Source organism: Furipterus horrens, unplaced genomic scaffold (assembly GCF_987537825.1).
Source record: "Furipterus horrens unplaced genomic scaffold, mFurHor1.1.pri manual_scaffold_10, whole genome shotgun sequence".
In the NCBI taxonomy this organism is placed as follows: domain Eukaryota; kingdom Metazoa; phylum Chordata; class Mammalia; order Chiroptera; family Furipteridae; genus Furipterus; species Furipterus horrens.
Genome location: NW_028327180.1, coordinates 68,163,139 through 68,176,243, shown reverse-complemented (window position 1 = coordinate 68,176,243; position 13,105 = coordinate 68,163,139). Strand labels below are relative to the sequence as shown.

At 41.6% G+C, this 13,105-nt stretch overlaps 1 pseudogene; it reads left to right on the top strand.

Moving 5' to 3' along the window:
* The first annotated feature begins 2,526 nt into the window (after positions 1–2,526).
* On the top strand, positions 2,527–8,504 carry LOC150000578 (large ribosomal subunit protein eL22-like; annotated as a pseudogene).
* Positions 8,505–13,105: the final 4,601 nt, after the last annotated feature.

Genomic DNA, 13,105 nt, shown 5'->3' with positions numbered 1-13,105 from the left:
TCCTTAACCCCTTAGCTACTGACTCAGAGTGAAGCCACCTTGACCTCTATCCTGTCAACCTCTGTGGGTTCTTAAGAAGATATAGGAAGATTACATATGTATATGCAGTGACACTCCATAAACTGGGAAGAATAGGGAAGAATGAGATATTATCATTATTCCTTTTATAATGATCTCATATTTAGGCTGCATTTTGTTAATACAGCCTGGGCTTTCCGTGAAGTAAGAATAAAGTTTCATTACAGTAGATATTCATTCTACTAGAAGAACAGAACTCCAGAAGCAACAGAATAGGAACTCAGTGAGTAGGTTGACTCCTAAGGCACAGACTGCATGAAAGGGCCTTGCTACTTCTTTTTGTTGAGCTCCTCCAATGAGAAATCTGCAGAGTGGCAGCCCCATTTAGTGATGAGAAACCCAGGCTCTGGAGTCAGGCAGATCTGAGTTCCAGTCCCAGGCCTGACACTCACTGAGCATATTATCTCGAACCCCTCTATGCTTCCATTTTCTTATTTGTATAATGGGGCTAATAGTGTTGATTTCTTTAGGGTCTGTGTGGATTAAATAATGTAATGCAGGGAAACCACTGGGCACCATGCCTGGACCATAAAAAAAATTCAATATTGTAGCCATTACCAAAGAAATATCTTTCAAATAGAAATAGTTTCAACTGAGAAATCTAAACACAAATACCTAGTTAAAAAAGAAAACTATTAAAATTTTAAAAAACTAAATTGTCCAATGTGAGTTTATTTTCTGTTACTTTTATGCTTTGCTGAAGGCCTTCAGGATTCCTAATTAGGAGGAGTTGGTATCTGTATTGGGGAACTTCATTTCCATTAGTGGCAGGAGCATGTCCACGGTCAGAACCATCCCTCACCATGGAGAGAGTACAGGTGGGCTCACAAAGCTCCTGAATGTTTAGCAGTTTTTCAGAGCCCGGTGACAAACCAGAGAAAGAGATACGGCTGAATCTAGCAAAGGAGGGGACACAAGGGGCTGTGGCATCACCTCTAATGATGAGCAAGTTTTCAGTAATTTTATCTGCTGGGCCCCCAGCATCACTTCTCCTGTTAATAATCTGTCTGGCAAAAATAATGCTGTCAGCAAAATGTAGGGGAAAATAAACCCAATGCAAAATAATGATTCCATTTCGCCCCTAAAGGCACATGGTTCTCTGAAGTCACTGCCTGCCACATTCATTTGAGGCTGGGAGTTGCCAGGTAACTTTGGAGGGAGGAAAAGGAGAAATAATTTGCCCAGGCTGTGAGATGGTACTTAGGGAAGTAAGTCTGGACTGCCCGTGAGAACCTGGGCTGTGGATCCAGCTCAAGTGCAAAATGAACATGTGATGTATACAAGTTCCATCACTTCTGAGCCCCTGGCCTCAGTTTCTTTACCTTTGAGGTGAAGGGGTTCTAAAGGGAAGCTGAGCCTCCAGAATGCAGAGACTGCTGAATACTTAGTACCCGGAGCAGTGCCTGACACACAGTAGGTGTTGATAAATTGCATATGTGCTCTTGCTGTTAAACCAGGAGAGTTAATAGGCTCCTTTGCTTTATGAAAGAGACTCCATTATATGAGCCTGTCCAATGAGCTCTGATTCCAAGACCGGCCAGTGACTCTTTTCAAAGGAAATAATATTCCCTTTCCAAAGCCAGGCTAATAGCACATGCTGACTCCACATGGGCAAAGATGCCCAGCCCAGAGCCGGGGCATTCTTCTCAGAATCACAGGGCTGTGAGGGATAATTGAGGTCTGTCTTCTCTGAATCACTGACACAGCATCCCCTGAATGACAAAGCAGGGATATTTGGAGTAAGGACAGCCAACTGGGGAATAGCAATGCCATTGGCCTAGCCCTTCACCCTTTAGAAGGCACCTGTCATCCACTGTTGTATTTGGTATTCACAGGAGCCCCATGGGGAAGGGAAGCTCCTGACTTTGCCAGTGTATTACGGTAAGACTGAAACTCAGACAGGGTAGCCACTTGATCAAAGTTAATTCACTGGCAAGTGGAACAGCCAGGAACTGAACCTGAGACTTTGAATTCTAAGTTCCAAGCTATTAAAACTATTCTGTAGTAAAAGATGGTGCAATCCCCATTTGTTCTTAAAGATCCTACATCCTAAACAGAGTATTAGTAACAGCCAATGTTTACTGCGACCAGTATTACCCGCTTACTGTGTCAGGCACTGTGCTCATCAGCACATTACATGTTACAACATTCAGTAGTCACAACAACGCCTGGGGACAGGTAGCATTAGTTTTAGTCCCACTTTACAGGTGATTGCCTGGCACACAGATTTGAAAGTACTTGCCCGAGTTTATATAGTGACTGAGGGAAACAGTGATGGTCATGTTAAGTCCTCCCCTCCTCCCATTCCCATGAGGTTGAGAACTGGTGGGAGGCTGTGGTTAGAAAGGGCTCTTCCACCTTCAGCTCACCAGAACGAGCCTGCGGAGCCCAGAGATGGCTGCCTGAGGTTGGCGATGGAAATCTGCCTGCCTCTGTGATCCCGGGTTCATGGCTGCCCACACCAGAGGTATGTTCACGCTTTCCCTTTGGGTCCAGGGGTCAGGTTCCCCTTCTCGATTTCCTGCAGCTGTGCCCTTTCATTTTGCCAAAAGAGTTCTCACTGACAAAGGCAGGGTTGAGAGCAGACTTGCTTTGGTAGTTTTCAGGAGTCCCCTCTGTCACTGGGTCCTCTGAGGGATTAGAAAGCAAAGGGTAGGCAAGGGGGAGGACTCAGAACTTCAACAGGATTCAGACCCACCTACGGTTGTCATGTGCCTACCAGGTGCCAACACTGAATTACCTTACTCTCTCAATCAATAGGCGCATTTACCGAGCCCCTATTCTGTGCTTGGGTGCTAAGCTGGTTGTTCAATATTAATTAACTTTAAAAATGCCATTGATCATCTATAAATATCAGGGCCTATAATAGGCATTATGAGCATGAATCATAATGGTCATAATAAAATGAATATTTTTTGAGAAATTACCACTGATCTAAGCACAATACATTTAGTAACTCATTTAATACTCACGGCTGTCCAAGGTTGATTCTTTTACTATTCATATTTTATAGATCATGAATGTGATGCATGAAGAGGTTCAGTAAATCATCCCAAATCACCTGAAAGGCAACTGGTAGAGCCTGGATATAAAGATACCTAAAATTCAGCCCAACCTTAGGAAAGGTTCCGTTATTGCAACTTATTCACTGCCTTACAGCTATCATCTACATTAGTTCCTTGACTAGACCCTTCCCTTGCTTTCCTCCCTCCCCTCCCTCCCCACTTCCCTCTGATCACTGTCAGTCTGTTTCTTGTTTCCAGGCCTCTGCTTCTATTTTCCTCATGTGTTTGTTTTGTTCATTATGCTCCTGTATTAGGTGAGATCATACGGTACTTTTCTTCCACCGACTGACTTATTTCACTTAACATAATGCTCTCTAGGTCCATCCATGTTGTCACAAAAGGTAGGAGTTTCTTCTTTCTTTCTGCTGCATAGTATTCTATCATGTAAATGTGCCACAGTCTTTTGATCCACTCATCCACTGATGGGCACTTAGGCTGTTTCCAGCGTTTGGCTATTATAAATAGCGCAGCTATAAACATAATGGTACATAGGTTCTTCTGAATTGGTGTTTCAAGGTTGGAAAGACAGTTCTTGATTCACAACATCCTCAATAAGTGTTTCACTCTTGTCAGACCAACTCTGAAAAGCTACCAAAATAAAACCTTTGTCTTGGTTTCTGGGCAAATTCTGAGAAAAGGAGTGTATTTGCTAGAGGCTGGAGATTTAAGATGTGTCTGGAGTGAAGGTTTCGGTGTCTGAAGTAGAAAAATCCAGGTCTGCTGGAGAAACCCTGCATCAGTATGGTCATGTCCTTACAAAGAAGAAAATGAACATGTTCTATATGAGTAGGTTGCAAAATGACAAGTTACTGAGGAAGCTTTATGATACATAAATTTTTTTTAAATTTTATTTTTTGGTTATTCAATTACAGTTGTCCCATTTTTCCCCCATTGCTCCCCCCCCAGCCCATCCCTTCTCCCACAATTATATCCCTCCCCGTTGTCCATGTCCATGAGTCATTCATACACGTTCCTTGATCTGACCCTTCCCTTACTTATCCCCCTTCTCTCCCACCCCCTCCCCCCTACTGACTACTATTCTAGTCTTTGCCTATTTAGTTCGTTTGTTTGTGTTGTTCTTTAGTTTCCTGTATTGGGTGATATCATATGATATTTTGCTTTCTTTGCCTGGCTTATTTCACTAAGCATAATTCTCTCTAGTTCCATCCATGTTGCTGCAAATGGCAGGAGTTCCTTCTTTCTTTCTGCTGCATAGTATTCCATTGTGTAGATGTACCACAGGTTTTTGATCCATTCATCTACAGATGGGCACTTAGGCTGTTTCCAGCACTTAGCTATTGTAAGCAGGGCTGCTATGAACATAGGGGTGCATAGGTTTTTTTGAATTAGGGTTTTAGGATTTTTCGGGTATAATCCTAGCAGTGGAAACACTGGTTCAAATGGCAGTTCCATTTTTAGTTTTTTGAGGTAATTCCATACTGTTTTCCATAGTGGCTGCACCAGTCTACATTCCCACCAACAGTGCAGTAGGGTTCCCGTTTCTCCACATCCTCGCCAGCATTTGTTGTTTGTTGATTTGTTGATGATGGCCATTCTGACAGGTGCAAGGTGGTATCTCATTGTGGTTTTTACTTGCATCTCTCTTACCCAGTTAATGAGAAACTCATTTCACGGAAACCCAGTAATGAGTCCCCATATGATTGTGGATCCCAAATTCAAAGACTTTAGTCTAATTTATCTCTAAATTCAATTTCAGGAAAAAAAAGTTGTGTTATTTTTAACACTCCTAAAGCTTTGGATTTCTTATATACCTAGGCAGCCATCTATTTGTGCTCTCAATTGCCAAGTGACTTAGCAGCTGTGTCCAAGTTCTAGAAAAAGTGTTTAGGATTAATAGATGTGCACCCATGGCTAACAAAGAACCTAGATCCTTCAGAATGTCCCTTAAATATTTAATTTTGTGATGGGATAACCTTTTCAGTGAGAAGAGCTATGCTAGCAGTCTCAGACAGAGTATAGGATTACTAACCTAGTAAGGTCTATGGGTAAGATACTCCTTGATACCAATTGATTGTTGCTGGGAGAATGTAATTGACTACTGTCTTCTAACATTCCTTAATCCTTTAATTTTGATGATCTCAATTACAACTATCTGGGGTTTTTGTTTTTTGTTTTTTCCCATTTGGTCAACTAATATTGCTTGAGTAATTACTACATAAAAGCACTTGGAAAATACAAAGATGATTTACTCAACTGCTTTTTCTTTACACATATTAAAGAGTTCCTTTTTATTTGCCAAATTGATAATTCCAAAATCACATAAGTCTTTACAAGTATGATTTTGTTGTCTTTTTTTTCTTCTGGTTCTTTTTCATGTGGCTGTATCTCCCTGTGTATTTCATATGTGTACATGTGTAATGGCATGTGTGTTTGTGAATTCCTGTTCCTTGGAAATTCATCCAAAGAAATTTGGGGAGGGGTGGACTTGAGGTTGCATTCCTTCAAAAGTAAAATGCATTTCTTCTTGTAATCACCTGGGGACTCTAACAATTTGGGACTTTAATCAAATTTTCCTTTTGAGCTATTTTGAACCCTACAGGCAATGTGAATTTGGCTGCAAATCCACATAAGGATCAACACGAGAGTTATGAGATCTCAGGTGAATGTTTGTGTATTCTATTTTCCCCGTTCCTATAGTGCTGCTCCATACTGAGCAGTGGGTTTATTTTTCATTCCCCTTCGTTGGAAGCTATAGCCCTTTGGGGATCCCAGGAGTGGAGATCTTATATTAAATTCCCAACCTTGGGAGGCTTGGAGAACTTTCCACTTGTCCCTAGTGTAACCTTCAAAATGGAAGCTCAGTGTCATCATTTTTCTGAAGATGTCTTCTGGGATTACTCTTGTTTATCTTCATTTTTCCCTCTGCAGTTTCCACGCGTCACGTGGTTTATAGAGCACTTGCAATTACTCCAGCAGAGAAAGTGGTGATATATTGCACATTTGCATATGTATAAATCTTTATTCCCACCTCCAGAATGGTTAAATGTAATTAAAAAACTCCTCCTAAAATTATAACCCAGAATTGACTTCCACAACATCTTAATTATTCTTATCATGATGTTTGCAGGGGCAAGGCCACTCAAATTTATGACCTTGGGCCAGGAGCACCAGCATCACCTAGCAGCTTGTTAGCAATGCAAATTCTTGAGCCCTGTCCCAGAACTTCTGTATCAGAATGTCTTAGGCTGGGACCCAGGTATCTGTGTTTAAGCAAGCTCTCTTGTGAAAATGGAGCAGTCCACGAGAGGCAGAGAAAAGCATGAGCAAGTACCAAGGCTGAAGGAGGTAATGGTACTTGGGAATATTAAGCCATTCATTTTGGCAGGAGTTTCTCTTTGGCAGGGCCAGATCATTAAGCCAAGATCATTGATGAGGTTAAAATTCCATTGCATTCCTTTCTAGTGTCTTCATATTCTATAGGGAAGTAGAGAGTCACACAGACTGGACAGCCTTGCAGTAAAGCAATGAGTTTTTTCTTAAGACTCATGGAAACAACAGAGAACAATATCATTGTGATAAGCCAAAGGGATAAGGAGGATCCTGAGAAGCTGATGCTAATATTAGCCTAAGGCTTGAAATTCTACTGATGCATTTTATAGCCCTGTGTTGGCAAAGAGCTCAAGGAAATGTATTTCTGCAATTCATATCAGAAGGCTGTGGGAGAGGACTGCCAAGTGCACAGATGTAGACGATGTTAATTACTCTCCTGGACAAAACACCTGAGAACTTGGTGTGAATTATTAAAATGCTGTGTTAACTTGGTGCATTTGAATGTCGATTTGACTGGATTTCAGTGTTAATAGATCCTTACTTCAGGGCTAAATAATAAAATTTCTACTTATTCTCTGCCTCACAGAGCTGCTATTATTGTTGTCTCTATTGAATTTCATAGTGTGGAACTGTGATGGTAATGGGGGAACAAAAGCATTAGAGTTTGTATCAATGACTTGACTCCTTGAGGAAATAATGTCATAATTTTCCCAAAAACTGCTATCCTGATACTCTAATTGCACAATGCCAAAGCAAAGCACATAAGCAGTTACAAGAGGACTTTCCAGGAAGAAGGATGGGGGCATGGGAAAAGGTGTGTTCAGAACTGCCATGACATGACTTGCTGATTAATTCTTCATGGACATATGCATATAAATTAATCTCATTTGCTCCACTGAAAAATGTGGACAGTAAACACCTAGTTGGTGACATTAAAAATAAATGGGCTTAGGGTATCCCACAAAATTTCTGGCACATAGAAGGTGCTCAATAAACAGAAGTTTTAGTTCTTATCAATGAACAAAAAATGGACCAACCAAGAGCCAGATTCAGACCACGTGGCCAATCTGCCCAGTGCCTAGTCCTCCTTCTGCTAATTACTTATCAAGTCTATTTTGGAACTGACTCCTTCCCAATTATACAGTTTGGGGGGATGTCAGTCAGGTCCTTGTCCTGTCTCTGTTGAGAGGCCTTAAAGACCCAGCAAGGCCAGTATGATGCTTACTCTTTAGATGGTAAGCCAAGGGTGAAAGCTGGCCTAGGAATGAAATGGATGGCAGGGACTGCTCCCAGCTCCCAAAAACATCTGCAAATTTTGTCCCTTCCAAGGCCTGGTTCTTCAGTTTTCTCTTCCATTCTGTTCCCCCAAAACAAACAATTCCATCTGATTAAAGAATATGAGAGCTAGAAGTATCTTTGTTGTCATCTTTTTTAATTCCATTATTTCATAGATGCAGAAACTTGGCCCCAAAGAATAAAAAGATTTTTGTGTTAGATTTTTTATTTTGGTTTTGTTTTTGTTGATAGTAACAACTGAGACTGAAACCCTGTTGGACCTCAGCGCAGTCCTATTTTCATTATTCCTGGTTATTTCTAACCCTGGAGGAAGGTCCTGCCTTTCAGACAATTGATGGATAATGGAAGAAGTTCTATCAAAATAGTACCCAACAGCCCTTTTCTGCCTTTGCGACTGCCATAGTGCCTGAGTTACAGCTTGTGGTGAAAGGAGGAAAAGAAAGTTCTGAAGTTTCCTCTTGACTGCACCTGCCCTGTAGAAGATAGAATAATGAATCATGGTGCTGCCAGTTTTCAGCAGCGTCTTCAGGAAAGAATCAAAGTGAATGGAAAAGCTGGTGATCTCAGTAGAGGGGCTGGAATCATTGAAAAGAGCAAGGGGCCTTCCGAGGGGCCTTTTTTTTCCCCAAAAGGTATCTGAAATATCTTACCAAAAGTATCTGAAGAAGAATAATTGACATGATTGGTTGTGCATTGTTGCTAGCAGCAAAGAGTTACGAATTGCATTACTTCCAAATTGACCAGGAGGAAGGAGAGGAGGAAGATGAGGATTAAAAGTCAATTTATCTGGAACGTTCTGCATGAGTTCTTGAATAAAACTTAGGAACCAAATTGGTGGTTTTCCTTGAAGAAAGAAATACGGAGGGGGGAACGAAGGTAGGAAAAAGAAAAGGAAAGAAGGAAGGAAGGAAGGAAGGAAGGAAGGAAGGAAGGAAGGAAGGAAGGAAGGGAAAGAGCCCCGAGTTAGAAGCCAATGTCAGCAGCTTGGTGCTGTTCCAGCCATAGATGCGATGTGAGATGAGATGCTTGGACTCCTTAGCTGATGCCTCACGCCAGTCCCTGGGCAGGGAAATAGGAGAGAATGAGGCAAAAGGACTGAGCTTCAATACTTTTTTTCCCATTTCTTTTAGGAGTTTTTGAGCTTGAAAATTATCCTGAACAAGCACAGGTGTTCATTCAATTAGTAACTGCCCTAAGGTTGGCTGCCTCTCTTCCTTCCCACTCTCTTCTTCCCTCTGTAACCAGGCAGAAACTTCATTTCTTTAATATGACCGTTTCTCCTTTTTTAAAAAAAATTCAAACTGGCCTCACCACACACCCTGACTCACCTGACTCCTCCCTTACACAACCACTCCTATAATCATGAAGCCCCTAGGCCAGTGAGGTTCTGGTCAGCATCAGATAATCTTAGGAACAAAGCCTCTGGTTTGCTGACCCCAGAGAAAGAGTTTCCCTCAAACCAGAGATAGCATCTAGGCCTCAGTTGTGTTTCAGCTCCAGGCCCAGAGAAGCGGTGAAACCAGATGAGGTGCCCCCGTGGCTGACATCAGGACCAGGTGCATGGATCAGCTACCCCTCCCCTAGTGAGGGCCAATCAGCAGAGACCATGACCCTGACTAGGACACCAACTCCCTTAGTCTCCATGATTAATGATTTTCCCCATATAACTCAACCCCTGGAAGCCAGTGGGAGCCAGGTCTTTGAGTATTAGCTCACCTGTGTCTTAGGGTGTAGGTTACTTCCTAAAAACATACTCTTACTTTTTCTGCTGCAAGCTCCTGCTTATGTCTTATTGGGCTCTGATACGCACAGATAAACAGACCCCTTTCATCTAGTAACACCTCCCTCCATAATCTTTGATCATGATTTGGTTTCAGCACCTATATACCTCTGAATATTTCACTGCTTCTAAGCTCTTCAGAGAAGGATGGACAGGAGAGGGAAACTTGATCAGCTAATCAATAAGTCGTTTTTTTCTTGAGGATCTGCCTTCGAGATAGAAATGACTACACAATAAACTTCTATTAAGGTTTTATGACTTCAAAACCTTGAGTAAATGGTAATCGTTGGTGAAATTATCTAGTGCACTACAGTAATTAACAGCCCAGGCTCAAGAGGCAGAACACACTCGGAAACACCAGCCTTGACATTACTGTGTCTGTGACTACAGACAAGTCATATTTCCATCCTAAGGCCCCGTTTCTTCCTCTGCCAAAGCGAGACTGTACAAATAACATTTACCACAGTAAATAAGTTGGCTGTCTAATATAACTCATTTCAAACTTTGTCCTTTGCTCATATTTATTTGAGACAGAAAAGTTACTTTCCTTTTGTTAAACTATTTTTTATCCTTACCCAAGGACATTTTTTCATTGCTTTTAGGGAAAGTGTAAGGGAGAAAAAGGAGGGGAGGTGGAAAGAGAGAGAGAGAGATATTAATGTGAGAGAGAACACAGATTAGTTGCCTTCTTGTACACGTCCCAACCAGGGATTGAACCACAACCTGGGTATGTGCCTCTGATTGGGAATCAAACCCACAACATTTCAGTCTATAAAACAATGCTCCAACCCAGCCACACCACCCAGGAATAGTTACTTTTCCAGTGTCTCTGGCAGCTAGCTAGGCTTAGCAGGAGAGATGAAGTTAGATTTCTGGCCTGTGAGGTAAAAGTAGGAAACTGCTAGAGAATACCAAGTAAATCCTCCACTCAAAAAAAAAGTAATAATAATAATTATTATGACCACCTGCCTCCCTTTTTTCTTCTTGCTTTAAGTGAAGATGAAATGACAGGAGCTATAGCTGCCATCTTCTGCCTATTAGGAAACTGAAATGAGAGTAAGACCAAGATAGTCACTGAGCTGCTGGTCTTGATAGTGAGCTTTTTACCCAAAAGTAGCAGCTACTTATCTCTTAACTTCTTGTTAAGAAAAGAATACATTTAAGATACTGAGGTCTAATGTTCCATTATTATGTGCAACCATGTGAAATTGTCTATAGGTAAGCATGTTTAACTTATAAAAATAGCAGTTTTATGTGGCTGAGCCTACCATTTGCAGCCAAAACATTTCTAACCAATTATTTGTACCCCAGTGGTGCAAAAAGATTAATTTATATAAAGCATGTAGCACACTGCCTGGCATATGTTCAATAAATGTTAGTTACCACCTTTCCTCATATTAACATAGACATTTTTCACATTCTAACTGCCTCTGAAAGTAGAAGAGGTTTACAATCAATGTAGACAATTAGTATGATGTTGTTAGCTTTTTTCTCAGAAGACATTATTAATAGTTTTTCTTATTTATAATAAATAGTATTTTAAAATGATTTAACATAGTACCACTATTAAGCTATAGAATTAACAAGCATTCACTTCAGATTAATTAGTCAGTTTCCTACTTAAAGCTTATAATAAGTACCTTCTTTTAAAAGGAGTTTTCTTGGTTTGTTTTTGTTATTTTTAGCAACTGGAACAAAAATAGCTCTCTTTTAATAAAAGACTATTCTATGCAACTGACTTTCTACCATTATTTTGGATGCACTGATAAAGATAAAATAAGAAATTCTGTCAAACCTTCTAGTGTCTGTGAATTTAAGCCTTTATGCAGAAACTGGCTGTTACTAATATTGGAGTTAATAAAAAGGCTCTTTTAATGTGTCTGATCTTAGACAATTGGGGTTCAAAGCATATTTCCAATATATCTGGGGTTCTCTGTGCCAACCAGACTTGGGGTAACTACTGTCCCCAAACCTGGCCAAACACAGCCATACCTTTCTTTCCTCTTTTCATTGAAGAATGGCTTCTCTGCATGGACCTACTAGTGTAGAATTCTTTTTTTTTTTCAGATTTAATGTGTTTTATTGATTAAAATATTACATTTGTGCCAATTTCCCTTCCCTCTGCTCCCCTCCACCCAGTGGCCCCCCTCCCTCCAGTTGTCCCCCCCTTTTAGATTATGTCCATTAGTTGTGCATACAGTTCCTCCCAACCTCTCTCCGTCTATTCCATTCCCTCCTACCTTGATCCCCAATTCCTATATCATCTCCCTCCCTTTCCCCATTCCCCCTCCCTGTTGACCTCCCCCCAATATGCTTCCCGTACCCACAGTTCCTTTTCCACTCTCGTTGCCTATTTAGTTTGCCTTTGTTTCATCTCCCTAGCTTCTGTTTTTTTTTTAAACCAGTCCCTTTAACATCTCATATAACACTGGTTTGGATCTAATGAACTCTTTCAGTTTTATTTTGTCCTGGAAACACTTTCTCTGTCCTTCTATTCTGAATGACAATTTCGCTGGGTAGAGTATTCGTGGTTGTAGGTTTTGGATTTTCATTACTTTGAATATTTCTTGCCAGTCTCTTCTTGCCTGTAGGGTTTCCCTTGAGAAGTCAGCTGATAGTCTAATTGGGACCCCTTTGTACATAATTCTTTTCTTCTCTCTTGCTGCTTTTAAGATTCTCTCTTTATCTTTAATTTTTGACATTTTGATTATAATGTGTCTTGGAGTGGTTCTCCCTGGGTCCAGTCTCTTGGGAACTCTCCTTGCTTCCTGGACCTGCAAGTCTATTCCCTTCCCCAAGTCTGGGAAGTTCTCCTTTATTATATTTTCACTCAATTTTTCAAGTTCTAGTTCATCTTCCTCATTCTCTGGCAAACCAATGATTCTTATGTTGGGCCTTTTATAGCTGTCCCAGAGGTTTCTGATCCTTTCATTGTTGCTTCCCATTTCCTCTCGCTGCATTGGTTGACTGCTTGTTCCTTCTCCATATTCCAGTTTGCTGAAATGAACTCTGGATTTTATTTCCTTTCCTTCTGTCTCGTATGCGGTTTTGTTCCTTTCGTTATGAAAGTTTTTCGCTTCTTTCATATCTTTTTCCTGCTCTTTTGTGAATTCTGTAAGCCATCTGTTAACAATGGCCCAGAACTGAGCCTCTGACAGGTTTCTTATCTGTTCATCTGTCAGGTTCTCTATCTGCTGCCTGGTGAGCTGTGTCACCGGGATTTCTATAGTTGTCTGCCTCATTTTGACAGATGCGTTTTGTTTTCTTGGGCCGGCTGTCGGGGGCAGTGCCTGTGTACGCGTCACAATTCAGCGACTGGCGCCTGTCCGCAACCTATTTCACAGCCCTGTGGTGCTTTCTTTGGGGGCGGGGGTCCAAGATGGATTCACACAGTTATTCAGCTAGGAGACCGGGATCCGTCCTCCCGCCCCCCTGGGCCTCACTGTTCAAGGCGATGCGGCGGCCGCTCTCCCCAGCGCCGGAGTCGCGCACCGCCAGGGGCTTGCGCAGCCGGGATTCCTCGCCGCCCGCTGCTCCGGGTGCGACCGCAAACAGCACTGCCCTCTTTAACTCTTACCTGCCCAAATGGCACCGC